The sequence below is a fragment of the Nothobranchius furzeri genome, chromosome 16 (genome assembly GCF_043380555.1).
Source record: "Nothobranchius furzeri strain GRZ-AD chromosome 16, NfurGRZ-RIMD1, whole genome shotgun sequence".
NCBI classification, from domain to species: Eukaryota; Metazoa; Chordata; class Actinopteri; order Cyprinodontiformes; family Nothobranchiidae; genus Nothobranchius; species Nothobranchius furzeri.
In genome coordinates this window covers 18956521-18974282 of record NC_091756.1, presented here as the reverse complement: position 1 = coordinate 18974282, position 17762 = coordinate 18956521, and positions in this window count along the sequence as shown.

Sequence of the window (17762 nt, the reverse complement as noted above, 5' to 3'; positions counted from 1 at the left end):
AGGTAGAATCTATTGAGTTGTAAGTGATCTGAATGTTTCATGATCATAGCATTTTCCTAAGGGGGTCAAACCATGTCCCAAAGGTCACCGGATCTGGTGTCAATTTAAAGAAGTAGTCCAGTTACACATTTGTGGGCTTATAACTTGGCTTCTGAATGTCCTAGAGAGATCAGGTTTGTTTTAGTATACTCCAATCAACAGCCCCTACAACCACAAAAAGGAATGGAGTCATTAGCACTTATGGTTTGTAAATGGCACCCAGAATTATGTTGCACGAAGCACAATTTCACATCACTCTGGGTCCATTTGTGTGAAAACAAGGTCCAATCAGGCTGAAACGTTACAAGAAGGTAGAATCTATTGAGCTGTAAGTGATCTGAACGTTTCAAGATGATCGCACATTCCTATAGGGGGTCAAACCATGTCCCAAAGGTCACCGGGCCTGGTGTCACTTTTAAGAAGTAGTCCAATTTCACCTTTGAGGGCTTATAACTTGGTTTCTGAATGTCCTAGAGTGATCAGGTTTGTTTTAGTGTACTTCAATCAACAGCTCCTACAACCTCAAAAAGGAATGGAGTCATTAGCACTCATGGTTTTTAAATGGCACCCAGAATTATGTTGCACGAAGCACAATTTCACATCATTCTGGGTCCATTTGTGTGAAAACAAGGTCCAATCAGGCTGAAACGTTACAAGAAGGTAGAATCTATTGAGTTGTAAGTGATCTGAATGTTTCATGATGATAGCACTTTCCTAAGGGGGTCAAACCATGTCCCAAAGGTCACCGGATCTGGTGTCAATTTAAAGTAGTCGTCCAGTTACACATTTGTGGGCTTATAACTTGGCTTCTGAATGTCCTAGAGAGATCAGGTTTATTTTAATGTACTCCAACCAACAGCCCCTACAACCACAAAAAGGAATGGAATGGAGTCATTAGCACTTATGGTTTTTAAATGACACCCAGAATTATGTTGCACGAAGCACAATTTCACATCATTCTGAGTCCATTTGTGTGAAAACAAGGTCCAATAAGGCTGAAACGTTACAAAAAGGTAGAATCTATTGAGTTGTAAGTGATCTGAATGTTTCATGATGATCGCACATTCCTATAGGGGGTCAAACCATGTCCCAACGGTCACCGGGCCTGGTGTCACTTTAAAGAAGTAGTCCAGTTACACCTTTGTGGGCTTATAACTTGGCTTCTGAATGTCCTAGAGAGGTCAGGTTTGGTTTAGTGTACTCCAATCAACAGTCCCCATTACCCGAAAAAGGAATGGAGTCATTAGCACCTATGTATTTTAAATGGCACCCAGAATTATGTTGCACGAAGCACTATTTCACATCATTCTGGGTTCATTTGTGTGAAAACAAGGTCCAATCAGGCTGAAACGTTACAGGAAGGTAGAATGTGTTGAGTTGTAAGTGATCTGAACGTTTCATGATGGTAGCACTTTCCTAAGGGGGTAAAACCATGTCCCAAATGTCACCGGATCTGGTGTCAATTTAAAGAAGTAGTCCAGTTACACATTTGTGGGCTTATAACTTGGCTTCTGAATTTCCTAGAGAGATCAGGTTTGTTTTAGTGTACTCCAATCAACAGCCCCTACGACCACAAAAAGGAATGGAGTCATTAGCACTTATGGTTTGTAAATGGCACCCAGAATTATTTTGCACGAAGCACAATTTCACATCATTCTGGGTCCATTTGTGTGAAAACAAGATCCAATCAGGCTGAAACTTTACAAGAAGGTAGAATCTATTGAGTTGTAAGTGATCTGAACGTTTCATGATGATCGCACATTCCTATAGGGGTTAAAACCATGTCCCAAAGGTCACAAGGCCTGGGGTCACTTTAAAGAAGTAGTCCAGTTACACATTTGTGGGCTTATAACTTAGCTTCTGAATGTCCTAGAGAGATCAGGTTTGTTTTAGTGTACTCCAATCAACAGCCCCTACAACCACAAAAAGGAATGGAGTCATTAGCACTTATGGTTTGTAAATGGCACCCAGAATTATGTTGCACGAAGCACAATTTCACATAATTCTGGGTCCATTTGTGTGAAAACAAGGTCCAATCAGGCTGAAACGTTACAAGAAGGTAGAATCTATTGAGTTGTAAGTGATCTGAACGTTTCATGATGATCGCACATTCCTATAGGGGGTCAAACCATGTCCCAAAGGTCACCGGGCCTGGTGTCACGTTAAACAAGTAGTCCAATTACACCTTTGAGGGCTTATAACTTGGTTTATGAATGTCCTAGAGAGATCAGGTTTGTTTTAGTGTACTCCAATCAACAGCCCCTACAACCTCAAAAAGGAATGGAGTCATTAGCACTTATGGTTTTTAAATGGCACCCAGAATTATGTTGCACGAAGCACAATTTCACATCATTCTGGGTCCGTTTGTGTGAAAACAAGGTCCAATCAGGCTGAAACGTTACAAGAAGGTAGAATCTATTGAGTTGTAAGTGATCTGAACGTTTCATGATGATAGCACTTTCCTAAGGGGGTCAAACCATGTCCCAAAGGTCACCGGATCTGGTGTCAATTTAAAGAAGTAGTCCAGTTACACATTTGTGGGCTTATAACTTGGCTTCTGAATTTCCTAGAGAGATCAGGTTTGTTTTAGTGTACTCCAATCAACAGCCCCTACGACCACAAAAAGGAATGGAGTCATTAGCACTTATGGTTTGTAATTGGCACACAGAATTATGTTGCACGAAGCACAATTTCACATCATTCTGGGTCCATTTGTGTGAAAACAAGGTCCAATCAGGCTGAAACGTTACAAGAAGGTAGAATCTATTGAGTTGTAAGTGATCTGAACGTTTCATGATGATCGCACATTCCTATAGGGGGTCAAACCATGTCCCAAAGGTCACCGGGCCTGGTGTCACTTTGAAGAAGTCGTCCAGTTACACCTTTGTGGGCTTATAACTTGGCTTCTGAATATCCTAGAGAGGTCAGGTTTGTTTTAGAGTACTCCAATTAACAGCCCCCATTACCACTAAAAGGAATGGAGTCATTAGCACTTATGGTTTTTAAATGGCACCCAGAATTATGTTGCACGAAGCACAATTTCACATCATTCTGGGTTCATTTGTGTGAAAACAAGGTCCAATCAGGCTGAAACGTTACAGGAAGGTAGAATCTATTGAGTTGTAAGTGATCTGAACGTTTCATGATGATAGCACTTTCCTAAGGGGGTCAAACCATGTCCCAAAGGTCACCGGATCTGGTGTCAATTTAAAGAAGTAGTCCAGTTACACATTTGTGGGCTTATAACTTGGCTTCTGAATGTCCTAGAGAGATTAGGTTTGTTTTAGTATACTCCAATCAACAGCCCCTACAACCACAAAAAGGAATGGAGTCATTAGCACTTATGGTTTGTAAATGGCACCCAGAATTATGTTGCACGAAGCACAATTTCACATCACTCTGGGTCCATTTGTGTGAAAACAAGGTCCAATCAGGCTGAAACGTTACAAGAAGGTAGAATCTATTGAGTTGTAAGTGATCTGAACGTTTCAAGATGATCGCACATTCCTATAGGGGGTCAAACCATGTCCCAAAGGTCACCGGGCCTGGTGTCACTTTTAAGAAGTAGTCCAATTACACCTTTGAGGTCTTATAACTTGGTTTCTGAATGTCCTAGAGAGATCAGGTTTGTTTTAGTGTACTCCAATCAACAGCTCCTACAACCTCAAAAAGGAATGGAGTCATTAGCACTTATGGTTTTTAAATGGCACCCAGAATTATGTTGCACGAAGCACAATTTCACATCATTCTGGGTCCATTTGTGTGAAAACAAGGTCCAATCAGGCTGAAAAGTTACAAGAAGGTAGAATCTATTGAGTTGTAAGTGATCTGAATGTTTCATGATGATAGCACTTTCCTAAGGGGGTCAAACCATGTCCCAAAGGTCACCGGATCTGGTGTCAATTTAAAGAAGTAGTCCAGTTACACATTTGTGGGCTTATAACTTGGCTTCTGAATGTCCTAGAGAGATCAGGTTTGTTTTAATGTACTCCACCCAACAGCCCCTACAGCAACAAAAAGGAATGGAGTCATTAGCACTTATGGTTTGTAAATGGCACCCAGAATTATGTTGCACGAAGCACAATTTCACATCATTCTGGGTTCATTTGTGTGAAAACAAGGTCCAATCAGGCTGAAACGTTACAGGAAGGTAGAATCTATTGAGTTGTAAGTGATCTGAACGTTTCATGATGATCGCACATTCCTATAGGGGGCCAAACCATGTCCCAAAGGTCACCGGGCCTGGTGTCACTTTAAAGAAGTAGTCCAGTTACACCTTTGTGGGCTTATAACTTGGCTTCTGAGTATCATAGAGAGGTCAGGTTTGTTATAGAGAACTCCAATTAACAGCCCCCATTACCCGAAAAAGGAATGGAGTCATTAGCACCTATGGATTTTAAATGGCACCCAGAATTATGTTGCACGAAGCACTATTTCACATCATTCTGGGTTCATTTGTGTGAAAACAAGGTCCAATCAGGCTGAAACGTTACAGGAAGGTAGAATCTGTTGAGTTGTAAGTGATCTGAACGTTTCATGATGGTAGCACTTTCCTAAGGGGGTCAAACCATGTCCCAAATGTCACCGGATCTGGTGTCAATTTAAAGAAGTAGTCCAGTTACACATTTGTGGGCTTATAACATGGCTCCTGAATTTCCTAGAGAGATCAGGTTTGTTTTAGTGTACTCCAATCAACAGCCCCTACAACCACAAAAAGGAATGGAGTCATTAGCACTTATGGTTTGTAAATGGCACCCAGAATTATGTTGCACGAAGCACAATTTCACATCATTCTGGGTCCATTTGTGTGAAAACAAGGTCCAATCAGGCTGAAACGTTACAAGAAGGTAGAATCTATTGAGTTGTAAGTGATCTGAACGTTTCATGATGATCGCACATTCCTATAGGGGGTCAAACCATGTCCCAAAGGTCACCGGGCCTGGTGTCACTTTAAAGAAGTAGTCCAGTTACACCTTTGTGGGCTTATAGTTTGGCTTCTGAATGTCCTAGAGAGATCAGGTTTGTTTTAGAGTACTCCATTTAACAGCCCCCATTACCACTAAAAGGAATGGAGTCATTAGCACTTATGGTTTTTAAATGGCACCCAGAATTATGTTGCACGAAGCACAATTTCACATCATTCTGCGTTCATTTGTGTCAAAACAAGGTCCAATCAGGCTGAAAAGTTACAGAAAGGTAGAATCTATTGAGTTGTAAGTGATCTGAATGTTTCATGATGATAGCATTTTCCTAAGGGGGTCAAACCATGTCCCAAAGGTCACCGGATCTGGTGTCAATTTAAAGAAGTAGTCCAGTTACACATTTGTGGGCTTATAACTTGGCTTCTGAATGTCCTAGAGAGATCAGGTTTGTTTTAGTATACTCCAATCAACAGCCCCTACAACCACAAAAAGGAATGGAGTCATTAGCACTTATGGTTTGTAAATGGCACCCAGAATTATGTTGCACGAAGCACAATTTCACATCACTCTGGGTCCATTTGTGTGAAAACAAGGTCCAATCAGGCTGAAACGTTACAAGAAGGTAGAATCTATTGAGTTGTAAGTGATCTGAACGTTTCAAGTTGATCGCACATTCCTATAGGGGGTAAAACCATGTCCCAAAGGTCACCGGGCCTGGTGTCACTTTTAAGAAGTAGTCCAATTTCACCTTTGAGGGCTTATAACTTGGTTTCTAAATGTCCTAGAGTGATCAGGTTTGTTTTAGTGTACTTCAATCAACAGCTCCTACAACCTCAAAAAGGAATGGAGTCATTAGCACTCATGGTTTTTAAATGGCACCCAGAATTATGTTGCACGAAGCACAATTTCACATCATTCTGGGTCCATTTGTGTGAAAACAAGGTCCAATCAGGCTGAAACGTTACAAGAAGGTAGAATCTATTGAGTTGTAAGTGATCTGAATGTTTCATGATGATAGCACTTTCCTAAGGGGGTCAAACCATGTCCCAAAGGTCACCGGATCTGGTGTCAATTTAAAGTAGTCGTCCAGTTACACATTTGTGGGCTTATAACTTGGCTTCTGAATGTCCTAGAGAGATCAGGTTTATTTTAATGTACTCCAACCAACAGCCCCTACAACCACAAAAAAGAATGGAATGGAGTCATTAGCACTTATGGTTTTTAAATGACACCCAGAATTATGTTGCACGAAGCACAATTTCACATCATTCTGAGTCCATTTGTGTGAAAACAAGGTCCAATCAGGCTGAAACGTTACAAGAAGGTAGAATCTATTGAGTTGTAAGTGATCTGAATGTTTCATGATGATCGCACATTCCTATAAGGGGTCAAACCATGTCCCAAAGGTCACCGGGCCTGGTGTCAATTTAAAGAAGTAGTCCAGTTACACATTTGTGGGCTTATAACTTGGCTTCTGAATGTCCTAGAGAGGTCAGGTTTGTTTTAGTGTACTCCAATCAACAGCCCCTACAACCACAAAAAGTAATGGAGTCATTAGCACTTATGGTTTGTAAATGGCACCCAGAATTATTTTGCACGAAGCACAATTTCACATCATTCTGGGTCCATTTGTGTGAAAACAAGATCCAATCAGGCTGAAACTTTACAAGAAGGTAGAATCTATTGAGTTGTAAGTGATCTGAACGTTTCATGATGATCGCACATTCCTATAGGGGTTAAAACCATGTCCCAAAGGTCACAAGGCCTGGTGTCACTTTAAAGAAGAAGTCCAGTTACACATTTGTGGGCTTATAACTTGGCTTCTGAATGTCCTAGAGAGATCAGCTTTGTTTTTGTGTACTCCAATCAACAGCCCCTACAACCACAAAAAATAATGGAGTCATTAGCACTTATGGTTTGTAAATGTCACCCAGAATTATGTTGCACGAAGCACAATTTCACATAATTCTGGGTTCATTTGTGTCAAAACAAGGTCCAATCAGGCTGAAACGTTACAAGAAGATAGAATCTATTGAGTTGTAAGTGATCTGAATGTTTCATGATGATCGCACATTCCTATAAGGGGTCAAACCATGTCCCAAAGGTCACTTGATCTGGTGTCAATTTAAAGAAGTAGTCCAGTTACAACTTTGTGGGCTTATAACTTGGCTTCTGAATGTCCTAGAGAGGTCAGGTTTGTTTTAGTGTACTCCAATCAACAGCCCCTACAATTATGGTTTGTAAATGGCACCCAGAATTATGTTGCACGAAGCACAATTTCACATCATTCTGGGTCCATTTGTGTGAAAACAAGGTCCAATCAGGCTGAAACGTTACAAGAAGGTAGAATCTATTGAGTTGTAAGTGATCTGAACGTTTCATGATGATCGCACATTCTTATAGGGGGTCAAACCATGTCCCAAATGTCACCGGGCCTGGTGTTACTTTAAAGAAGTAGTCCAGTTACACCTTTGTGGGCTTATAACTTGGCTTCTGAATATCCTAGAGAGGTCACGTTTATTTTAGAGTACTCCAATTAACAGCCCCCATTACCACTAAAAGGAATGGAGTCATTAGCACTTATGGTTTTTAAATGGCACCCAGAATTGTGTTGCACGAAGCACAATTTCACATCATTCTGGGTCCATTTGTGTGAAAACAAGGTCCAATTAGGCTGAAACGTTACAGGAAGGTAGAATCTGTTGAGTTGTAAGTGATCTGAACGTTTCATGATGGTAGAACTTTCCTAAGGGGGTCAAACCATGTCCCAAATGTCACCGGATCTGGTGTCAATTTAAAGAAGTAGTCCAGTTACACATTTGTGGGCTTATAACTTGGCTTCTGAATTTCCTAGAGAGATCAGGTTTGTTTTAGTGTACTCCAATCAACAGCGCCTACAACCACAAAAAGGAATGGAGTCATTAGCACGTATGGTTTGTAAATGGCACCCAGAATTATGTTGCACGAAGCACAATTTCACATCATTCTGGGTCAATTTGTGTGAAAACAAGGTCCAATCAGGCTGAAACGTTACAAGAAGGTAGAATCTATTGAGTTGTAAGTGATCTGAACGTTTCATGATGATCGCACATTCCTATAGGGGGTCAAACCATGTCCCAAAGAACACCGGGCCTGATGTCACTTTAAAGAAGTAGTCCAGTTACACCTTTGTGGGCTTATAACTTGGCTTCTGAATATCCTAGAGAGGTCAGGTTTGTTTTAGAGTACTCCAATTAACAGCCCCCATTACCACTAAAAGGAATGGAGTCATTAGCACTTATGGTTTTTAAATGGCACCCAGAATTATGTTGCACGAAGCACAATTTCACATCATTCTGGGTCCATTTGTGTGAAAACAAGGTCCAATCAGGCTGAAACTTTACAAGATGGTAGAATCTATTGAGTTGTAAGTGATCTGAATGTTTCATGATGATAGCACTTTCCTAAGGGGGTCAAACCATGTCCCAAAGGTCACCGGATCTGGTGTCAATTTAAAGAAGTAGTCCAGTTACACATTTGTGGGCTTATAACTTGGCTTCTGAATGTCCCAGAGAAATCAGGTTTGTTTTAGTGTACTCCACCCAACAGCCCCTACAACAACAAAAAGGAATGGAGTCATTAGCACTTATGGTTTGTAAATGGCACCCAGAATTATGTTGCACGAAGCACAATTTCACATCATTCTGGGTCCATTTGTGTGAAAACAAGGTCGAATCAGGCTGAAATGTTACAAGAAGGTAGAATCTATTGAGTTGTAAGTGATCTGAACGTTTCATGATGATCGCACATTCCTATAGGGGGTCAAACCATGTCCCAAAGTTCACCAGGCCTGGTGTCACTTTAAAGAAGTAGTCCAATTACACTTTTGAGGGCTTATAACTTGGCTTCTGAATGTCCTAGAGAGATCAGGTTTGTTTTAGTATACTCCAATCAACAGCCCCTACAACCACAAAAATGAATGGAGTCATTAGCACTTATGGTTTTTAAATGGCACCCAGAATTATGTTGCACGAAGCACAATTTCACATCATTCTGGGTTCATTTGTGTGAAAACAAGGTCCAATCAGGCTGAAACGTTACAGGAAGGTAGAATCTATTGAGTTGTAATTGATCTGAACGTTTCATGATGATAGCCCTTTCCTAAGGGGGTCAAACCATGTCCCAAAGGTCACCGGATCTGGTGTCAATTTAAAGTAGTCGTCCAGTTACACATTTGTGGGCTTATAACTTGGCTTCTGAATGTCCTAGAGAGATCAGGTTTATTTTAATGTACTCCAACCAACAGCCCCTACAACCACAAAAAATAATGGAGTCATTAGCACTTATGGTTTGTAAATGTCACCCAGAATTATGTTGCACGAAGCACAATTTCACATAATTCTGGGTTCATTTGTGTGAAAACAAGGTCCAATCATGCTGAAACGTTACAAAAAGGTAGAATCTATTGAGTTGTAAGTGATCTGAATGTTTCATGATGATCGCACATTCCTATAAGGGGTCAAACCATGTCCCAAAGGTCACCGGATCTGGTGTCAATTTAAAGAAGTAGTCCAGTTACAACTTTGTGGGCTTATAACTTGGCTTCTGAATGTCCTAGAGAGGTCAGGTTTGTTTTAGTGTACTCCAGTCAACAGCCCCTACAATTATGGTTTGTAAATGGCACCCAGAATTATGTTGCACGAAGCACAATTTCACATCATTCTGGGTCCATTTGTGTGAAAACAAGGTCCAATCAGGCTGAAACGTTACAAGAAGGTAGAATCTATTGAGTTGTAAGTGATCTGAATGTTTCATGATGATCGCACATTCCTATAGGGGGTCAAACCATGTCCCAAAGGTCACCGGACCTGGTGTCACTTTAAAGAAGTAGTCCAGTTACACCTTTGTGGGCTTATAACTTGGCTTCTGAATATCCTAGAGAGGTCAGTTTTGTTTTAGAGTACTCCAATTAACAGCCCCCATTACCACTAAAAGGAATGGAGTCATTAGCACTTATGGTTTTTAAATGGCACCCAGAATTATGTTGCACGAAGCACAATTTCACATCATTCTGGGTTCATTTGTGTGAAAACAAGGTCCAATCAGGCTGAAACGTTACAGGAAGGTAGAATCTATTGAGTTGTAATTGATCTGAACGTTTCATGATGATAGCACTTTCCTAAGGGGGTCAAACCATGTCCCAAAGGTCACCGGATCTGGTGTCAATTTAAAGTAGTCGTCCAGTTACACATTTGTGGGCTCATAACTTGGCTTCTGAATGTCCTAGAGAGATCAGGTTTATTTTAATATACTCCAACCAACAGCCCCTACAACCACAAAAAGGAATGGAATGGAGTCATTAGCACTTATGGTTTTTAAATGGCACCCAGAATTATGTTGCACGAAGCACAATTTCACATCATTCTGGGTCCATTTGTGTGAAAACAAGGTCCAATCAGGCTGAAACGTTACAAGAAGGTAGAATCTATTGAGTTGTAAGTGATCTGAACGTTTCATGATGATCGCACATTCCTATAGGGGGTAAAACCATGTCCCAAAGGTCACCAGGCGTGGTGTCACTTTAAAGAAGTAGTCCAGTTACACCTTTGTGGGTTTATAACTTGGCTTCTGAATGTCCTAGAGAGATCAGGTTTGTTTTAGTGTACTCCAATCAACAGCCCCTACAACCACAAAAAATAATGGAGTCATTAGCACTTATGGTTTGTAAATGGCACCCAGAATTATGTTGCACGAAGCACAATTTCACATCATTCTGGGTCCATTTGTGTGAAAACAAGGTCCAATCAGGCTGAAACGTTACAAGAAGGTAGAATCTATTGAGTTGTAAGTGATCTGAATGTTTCATGATGATCGCACATTCCTATAAGGGGTCAAACCATGTCCCAAAGGTCACCGGATCTGGTGTCAATTTAAAGAAGTAGTCCAGTTACACCTTTGTGGGCTTATTTCTTGGCTTCTGAATGTCCTAGATAGGTCACGTTTATTTTAGTGGACTCCAATCAACAGCCCCTACAACCACAAAAAGGAATGGAGTCATTAGCACTTATGGCTTGTAAATGGCACCCAGAATTATTTTGCACGAAGCACAATTTCACATCATTCTGGGTCCATTTGTGTGAAAACAAGGTCAGATCAGGCTGAAACGTTACAAGAAGGTAGAATCTATTGAGTTGTAAGTGATCTGAATGTTTCATGATGATAGCACATTCCTATAAGGGGTCAAACCATGTCCCAAAGGTCACCGGGCCTTGTGTCACTTTAAAGAAGTAGTCCAGTTACACATTTGTGGGCTTATACCTTGGCTTCTGAATGTCCTGGAGAGGTCAGGTTTGTTTTAGTGTACTCCAATCAACAGCCCCTACAACCACAAAAAGGAATGGAGTCATTAGCACTTATGGTTTGTAAATGGCACCCAGAATTATTTTGCACGAAGCACAATTTCACATCATTCTCGGTCCATTTGTGTGAACACAAGGTCCAATTAGGCTGAAACTTTACAAGAAGGTAGAATCTATTGAGTTGTAAGTGATCTGAACGTTTCATGATGATCGCACATTCCTATACGGGGTAAAACCATGTTCCAAAGGTCACCAGGCCTGGTGTCACTTTAAAGAAGTAGTCCAGTTACACATTTGTGGGCTTATAACTTTGCTTCTGAATGTCCTAGAGAGATCAGGTTTGTTTTAGTGTACTCCAATCAACAGCCCCTACAACCACAAAAAAGAATGGAGTCATTAGCACTTATGGTTTGTAAATGTCACCCAGAATTATGTTGCACGAAGCACAATTTCACATAATTCTGGGTTCATTTGTGTGAAAACAAGGTCCAATCAGGCTGAAACGTTACAAGAAGGTAGAATCTATTGAGTTGTAAGTGATCTGAATGTTTCATGATGATCGCACATTCCTATAAGGGGTCAAACCATGTCCCAAAGGTCACCGGATCTGGTGTCAATTTAAAGAAGTAGTCCAGTTACAACTTTGTGGGCTTATAACTTGGCTTCTGAATGTCCTAGAGAGGTCAGGTTTGTTTTAGAATACTCCAATTAACAGCCCCCATTACCCCAAAAAAGGAATGGAGTCTGTAGCACTTATGGTTTTTAAATGGCACCCAGAATTATGTTGCACGAAGCACAATTTCACATCATTCTGGGTCCATTTGTGTGAAAACAAGGTCCAATCAGGCTGAAACGTTACAAGAAGGTAGAATCTATTGAGTTGTAAGTGATCTGAACGTTTCATGATGATCGCACATTCCTATAGGGGGTAAAACCATGTCCCAAAGGTCACCGGGCCTGGTGTCACTTTAAAGAAGTAGTCCAGTTACACATTTGTGGGCTTATAACTTGGCTTCTGAATGTCCTAGAGAGATCAGGTTTGTTTTAGTGTACTCCAATCAACAGCCCCTACAACCACAAAAAGGAATGGAGTCATTAGCACTTATGGTTTGTAAATGGCACCCAGAATTATGTTGTACGAAGCACAATTTCACATCATTGTGGGTCTATTTGTGTGAAAACAAGGTCCAATCAGGCTGAAACGTTACAGGAAGGTAGAATCTATTGAGTTGTAAGGGATCTGAACGTTTCATGATGATAGCACTTTCCTAAGGGGGTCAAACCATGTCCCAAAGGTCACCGGATCTGGTGTCAATTTAAAGAAGTAGTCCAGTTACACCTTTGTGGGCTTTTAACTTGGCTTCTGAATATCCTAGATCGGTCAGGTTTGTTTTAGAGTACTCCAATTAACACACCCCATTACCACAAAAAGGAATGGAGTCATTAGCACTTATGGTTTGTAAATGGCACCCAGAATTATGTTGCACGAAGCACAATTTCACATCATTCTGGGTTCATTTGTGTGAAAACAAGGTTCAATCAGGCTGAAACGTTACAAGAAGGTTGAATCTATTTAGTTGTAAGTGATCTGAACGTTTCATGATGATCGCACATTCCTATAGGGGGTCAAACCATGTCCCAAAGGTCACCGGGCCTGGTGTCACTTTAAAGAAGTAGTCCAGTTACACCTTTGTGGGCTTATAACTTGGCTTCTGAATGTCCTAGAGAGATCAGGTTTGTTTCAGAGTACTCCAATCAACAGCCCCTACAACCACAAAAAGGAATGGAGTCATTAGCACTTATTGTTTGTAAATGGCACCCAGAATTATGTTGCACGAAGCACAATTTCACATCATTCTGGGTCCATTTGTGTGAAAACAAGGTCCAATCAGGCTGAAACGTTACAAGAAGGTAGAATCTATTGAGTTGTAAGTTATCTAAACAATTCATGATGATCGCAGATTCCTATAGGGGGTAAAACCATGTCCCAAAGGTCACCGGGCCTGGTGTCACTTTAAAGAAGTAGTCCAGTTACACATTTGTGGGCTTATAACTTGGCTTCTGAATGTCCTAGAGAGATCAGGTTTGTTTTAGTGTACTCCAATCAACAGCCCCTACAACCACAAAAAGGAATGGAGTCATTAGCACTTATGGTTTGTAAATGGCACCCAGAATTATGTTGTACGAAGCACAATTTCACATCATTCTGGGTCCATTTGTGTGAAAACAAGGTCCAATCAGGCTGAAACGTTACAGGAAGGTAGAATCTATTGAGTTGTAAGTGTTCTGAACGTTTCATGATGATAGCACTTTCCTAAGGGGGTCAAACCATGTCCCAAAGGTCACCGAATCTGGTGTCAATTTAAAGAAGTAGTCCAGTTACACCTTTGTGGACTTATAACTTGGCTTCTGAATATCCTAGAGAGGTCAGGTTTGTTTTAGAGTACTCCAATTAACACTCCCCATTACCACAAAAAGGAATGGAGTCATTAGCACTTATGGTTTTTAAATGGCACCCAGAATTATGTTGCACGAAACACAATTTCACATCATTCTGGGTTCATTTGTGTGAAAACAAGGTTCAATCAGGCTGAAACATTACAAGAGGGTAGAATCTATTTAGTTGTAAGTGATCTGAACGTTTCATGATGATCGCACATTCCTATAGGGGGGTCAAACCATGTCCCAAAGGTCACCGGGCCTGGTGTCACTTTAAAGAAGTAGTCCAGTTACACATTTGTGGGCTTATAACTTGGCTTCTGAATGTCCTAGATAGATCAGGTTTGTTTTAGTGTACTCCAATCAACAGCCCCTACAACCACAAAAAATAATGGAGTCTTTAGCACTTATGGTTTGTAAATGGCACCCAGAATTATGTTGCACGAAGGACAATTTCACATCATTCTGGGTCGATTTGTGTGAAAACAAGGTCCAATCAGGCTGAAACTTTACAAGAAGGTAGAATCTATTGAGTTGTAAGTGATCTGAATGTTTCATGATGATCGCACATTCCTATAAGGGGTCAAACCATGTCCCAAAGGTCACCGGGCCTTGTGTCAATTTAAAGAAGTAGTCCAGTTACACATTTGTGGGCTTATAACTTGGCTTCTGAATGTCCTAGAGAGGTCAGGTTTGTTTAAGTGTACTCCAATCAACAGCCCCTACAACCACAAAAAGGAATGGAGTCATTAGCTCTTATGGTTTGTAAATGGCACCCAGAATTATGTTGCACGAAGCACAATTTCACATCATTCTGGGTTCATTTGTGTGAAAACAAGGTTCAATCAGGCTGAAACGTTACAAGAAGGTAGAATCTATTTAGTTGTAAGTGATCTGAACGTTTCATGATGATTGTACATTCCTATAGGGGGTCAAACCATGTCCCAAAGGTCACCGGGCCTGGTGTCACTTTAAAGAAGTAGTCCAGTTACACCTTTGTGGGCTTATAACTTGGCTTCTGAATGTCCTAGAGAGATCAGGTTTGTTTCAGAGTACTCCAATCAACAGTCCCTACAACCACAAAAAGGAATGGAGTCATTAGCACTTATGGTTTGTAAATGGCACCCAGAATTATGTTGCACGAAGCACAATTTCACATCATTCTGGGTCCATTTGTGTGAAAACAAGGTCCAATCAGGCTGAAACATTACAAGAAGGTAGAATCTATTGAGTTGTAAGTGATCTGAACGTTTCATGATGATCGCACATTCCTATAGGGGGTAAAACCATGTCCCAAAGGTCACCAGGCCTGGTGTCACTTTAAAGAAGTAGTCCAGTTACACATTTGTGGGCTTATAACTTGGCTTCTGAATGTCCTAGAGAGGTCAGGTTTGTTTTAGAGTACTCCAATTAACAGCCCCCATTACCACAAAAAGGAATGGAGTCATTAGCACTTATGGTTTTTAAATGGCACCCAGAATTATGTTGCACGAAGCACAATTTCACATCATTCTGGGTTCATTTGTGTGAAAACAAGGTCCAATCAGGCAGAAACGTTACTGGAAGGTACAATCTATTGAGTTGTAAGTGATCTGAATGTTTCATGATGATCGCACATTCCTGTAAGGGGTAAAACCATGTCCCAAAGGTCACCGGATCTGGTGTCAATTTAAAGAAGTAGTCCAGTTACACATTTGTGGGCTTATAACTTGGCTTCTGAATGTCCTAGAGAGATCAGGTTTGTTTTAGTGTACTCCAATCAACAGCCCCTACAACCACAAAAAGGAATGGAGTCACTAGCACTTATGGTTTTTAAATGGCACCCAGAATTATGTTGCACGAAGCACAATTTCACATCATTCTGGGTTCATTTGTGTGAAAACAAGGTCCAATCAGGCTGAAACGTTACAGGAAGGTAGAATCTATTGAGTTGTAAGTGATCTGAACGTTTCATGATGATAGCACTTTCCTAAGGGGGTCAAACCATGTCCCAAAGGTCACCGGATATGGTGTCAATTTAAAGAAGTAGTCCAGTTACACATTTGTGGGCTTATAACTTGGCTTCTGAATGTCCTAGAGAGATCAGGTTTGTTTTAGTGTACTCCAATCAACAGCCTCCATTACCACAAAAAGGAATGGAGTCATTAGCACTTATGGTTTTTAAATGGCACCCAGAATTATGTTGCACGAAGCACAATTTCACATCATTCTGGGTTCATTTTAGTGAAAACAAGGTCCAGTCATGCTGAAAAGTTACAAGAAGGTAGAATCTATTGAGTTGTAATTGATCTGAACGTTTCATGATGATCGCACATTCCTATAGGGGGTCAAACCATGTCCCAAAGGTCACCGGGCCTGGTGTCACTTTAAAGAAGTAGTCCAGGTACACCTTTGTGGTCTTACAACTTGGCTTCTGAATGTCCTAGAGAGATCAGGTTTGTTTTAGTGTACTCCAATCAACAGCCCCTACAAACACAAAAAGGAATGGAGTCATTAGCACTTATGGTTTGTAAATGGCACCCAGAATTATGTTACACGAAGCACAATTTCACATCATTCTTGGTCCATTTGTGTGAAAACAAGGTCCAATCAGGCTGAAACGTTACAAGAAGGTAGAATCTATTGAGTTGTAAGTGATCTGAACGTTTCATGATGATCGCACATTCCTATAGGGGGTCAAACCATGTCCCTAAGGTCACCGGGCCTGGTGTCACTTTAAAGAAGTAGTCCAGTTACACATTTGTGGGCTTATAACTTGGCTTCTGAATATCCTAGAGAGGTCAGGTTTGTTTTAGAGTACTCCAAATAATAGCCCCCATTACCCCAAAAAGGAATGGAGTAATTAGCACTTATGGTTTTTAAATGGCACCCAGAATTATGTTGCACAAAGCACAATTTCACATCATTCTGGGTTCATTTGTGTGAAAACAAGGTCCAATCAGGCAGAAACGTTACAGGAAGGTAGAATCTATTGAGTTGTAAGTTATCTGAATGTTTCATGATGATCGCACATTCCTGTAAGGGGTCAAACCATGTCCCAAAGGTCACCGGATCTGGTGTCAATTTAAAGAAGTAGTCCAGTTACACCTTTGTGGGCTTATAACTTGGCTTCTGAATATCCTAGAGAGGTCAGGTTTGTTTTAGAGTACTCCAATTAACAGCCCCCTTTACCACAAAAAGGGAGTCATTAGCACTTATGTTTTTAAATGGCACCCAGAATTATGTTGCACGAAGCACAATTTCAAATCATTCTGGGTTCATTTGTGTGAAAACAAGGTCCAATCAGGCTGAAACGTTACAAGAAGGTAGAATCTATTGAGTTGTAAGTGATCTGAATGTTTCATGATGATCGCACATTCCTATAGGGGGTCGAACCATGTCCCAAAGGTCACCGGGCCTGGTGTCACTTTAAAGAAATAGTCCAGTTACACCTTTGTGGGCTTATAACTTGGCTTCTGAATATCCTAGAGAGGTCAGGTTTGTTTTAGAGTACTCCAATTAACAGCCCCCTTTACCACAAAAAGGGAGTCATTAGCACTTATGTTTTTAAATGGCACCCAGAATTATGTTGCACGAAACACTATTTCACATCATTCTGGGTCCATTTGTGTGAAAACAAGGTCCAATCAGGCTGAAACGTTACAAGAAGGTAGAATCTATTGAGTTGTAAGTGATCTGAACGTTTCATGATGATCGCACATTCCTATAGGGGGTCAAACCATGTCCCTTAGGTCACCGGGCCTGGTGTCACTTTAAAGAAGTAGTCCAGTTACACATTTGTGGGCTTATAACTTGGCTTCTGAATATCCTAGAGAGGTCAGGTTTGTTTTAGAGTACTCCAAATAATAGCCCCCATTACCCCAAAAAGGAATGGAGTAATTAGCACTTATGGTTTTTAAATGGCACACAGAATTATGTTGCACAAAGCACAATTTCACATCATTCTGGGTTCATTTGTGTGAAAACAAGGTCCAATCAGGCAGAAACGTTACAGGAAGGTAGAATCTATTGAGTTGTAAGTTGT